The 2,433-nt window shown below is 45.9% G+C and overlaps 1 pseudogene across 1 annotated transcript; it reads right to left on the reverse strand.

Annotated features, from left to right (window-relative positions):
* Window positions 1-551: 551 nt before the first annotated feature.
* LOC307109650 (speckle-type POZ protein-like) lies at window positions 552-2,209 on the reverse strand (annotated as a pseudogene). The gene is made up of 2 exons: window positions 1,841-2,209; window positions 552-1,289 (listed from the first exon to the last, which is right to left on the reverse strand). The product of its transcript is annotated as a speckle-type POZ protein-like (transcript).
* Between the last annotated feature and the right edge of the window lie 224 nt (window positions 2,210-2,433).

Genomic DNA, 2,433 nt, shown 5'->3' on the forward strand with positions numbered 1-2,433 from the left:
TTGGCTCACACATGAAGGGTCAGGGTTTGATTCCACTCACGGGTGCATAATTGGGTTGCAGTTTCCATCCCTTGAAATTCATCTGTCTGGGCATTGCATCTTTTTCTCTTTCTCTGAGTCTCTGTCTCTGTCTTTCCCTCCCTCCTTTGCACACCTCTAATATCAATGGAAGGAAAAATCCTTAGCCCAGGTAGTGTTGCTCAGTGGATGAGTGTCAATCTATGAACCAGGAGGTCAAGGATCCATTGGTGGTCAGTACACATGCCTCGGTTGTGGGTGCATGCAGGAATCAGCTTCTCAGTGATTCAGTCTCATAACTTACGTTTATCTCTCTCTCACCCTCTCCCTTCCTCTTTGTAGTCAATAAAGATACATTTAAAATTATGATTTCTTTAAGGAAAATAATAAAACGAAAAATCTGGGGCTGGGATGCAGACTTCCCCCCACAGCAGACAAATACTCCACAGATTGCACTGTCTACTTGGTCCTCAATGGCAGCAACTATGGCTTCTGCTTCTGGAAAATCAAGCGAGTCTTACAAAGGCAGGATCTCAGGACAGCTTCAGGCGCTTGCGTGGGGGTCCCAGACAGGGGCCCTGTGCTGAAGCCAGAGAGCGGTACATCTCAGCCACCAAGTGAGGATGGGATGCCACCATCGCCTGCCACCCCGAGGTCTCCAGGACATCCTCAGCATGAGAGTTAATGAAATCCACTGCCTGCGTTTTCAATTGATCTGCGCTGTGGAGGTCAGCCAAGTTGAGCATTTCTGCAGCATTCTCCACAGACAGGTGACTGCTGAGGGCTTCCTCACACATGACCTTCAAACGCTCCAGGGCATACTTGTCAGCAGCTGCCAGCAAACCATCACCCATTGTGTCCAGGTTGGGAGCCTTCCCCGTGTAAATGAAGCACATCATTTCCTTAAACACTCCAGGCTCTATGTCAATTATTTCCACCCGATTCTTTTTGCTCTCCTCCATTGTATGTCCAAACATGGCCCTAAACACTGGAGAGCGAGCTGCTAAGATAGCTTTGTGAGCCTGGACTTCCTGGCCAGCAACTCACACACAACCAGGAATTCTCCCAAAGTCCTCCTATCTCATCGGCCAGCTGGCACTCCGGAACCTTCACCATCTTCATGGCATTCTGGCCAGAAATGGTGACGGAATCTTGCACCACGCTCACCTCACAGAAGAGGGTCATCTTGCCATCAGGGAGAAACCTGTAGTCTTCATCCATGAGAAAACCTCTAAGGATAAATTTCTTGAATCTCCAGTCTTTGCCTTGTACTGAAAGAATAATAAAGAGTTTTTTCAAAAGCTGTTTTATCTCACCCCCCCCCCCCCCAAGGTCTCTCCCCCTGTGCTGGTAAAGCTGAGTGTGTATTTTATCTCAACTCCTCAAGGTCCCTCTCCCAGTGATGGGAACAAGACCATTAAAAGCTGTGTGTCTTATCTCAACTCAAAGAATAAACAGAGCAGTGTTGTTCAGACAGACAGAGAAACACAGAATATGAGATTACCAGGTGGGATTATTGTTGCCCTATCATAAAATATGTAACTAACAGCTCCCCTTTGGAATTTCCCGGCAGCTTTGGTCCCCTTTTCCTCCCTCTCGTGTGTGACCCCTCCCAACGTGTAGTTTTTGCCTTTATAAGCCTGTAAAATTTCCCACTGTTCTGTTCAACTCCTCTGCTCCTGCATGAGTTACGAGTTGAGCCCCAGCATGCTGGAATAAAGCCTCTTGCTGTTTGCATCAAGTGACGCCTCCTGCGGTTGATTGGGGTTGCCGTCAATTCGGGGGACAGAGTAAGGGTCTCCTTTTGGGGGTCTTACATTACAAACTAATATGCCTGGTGACTCTCCGAAGATTTGGTTTCTTATCCCTTGTCATTCAAGATAGAGAATTTGAATTTTGCCAAAAATATACTCTTTGGAGAACTGACCAGAAACAGGTAAAGTGAAAGGTAATGTTTGCTTTCTTCATCTAGCCCTTTTGGGTATACTTTCAAACACCATTTCAGTTGATCATTGGCTTCTGATGAAAAGGTTGAACTTTGAATGACTTCATCAATTTCCTGCCAGCAAAAGCTACTGATGGTCCACATGTGGGAGAATTTCACTACCTGGGTCTGTATGTGACACCAGCTCTCTTCTAATGGGCCTCCCGACATTCCTGACAGAGGTAGAGGACTTGGAACCCTTGACATTGCAAGTTTGAAGGTTAAAGAAGATTTCCAAAGTGAGAGGAAAAGATTTCTATTCTCTTTTCAGCCACGTTAAGTCAGTAGTGGGAAGATGAAGTTGTCTAATAAGAAATCCATCAGGGTAGGACCTACAGCTGCTGGTAACTGTCCTTTTGCATTCGCTTCATACTCTCTAAAACATTCAGTTTTTGTTTCTGAAAACAACTGTCTGAATGATGCATCTATAA

The sequence above is a fragment of the Cnephaeus nilssonii genome (genome assembly GCF_951640355.1).
Source record: "Cnephaeus nilssonii genome assembly, chromosome: 13".
Taxonomy (NCBI): domain Eukaryota; kingdom Metazoa; phylum Chordata; class Mammalia; order Chiroptera; family Vespertilionidae; genus Cnephaeus; species Cnephaeus nilssonii.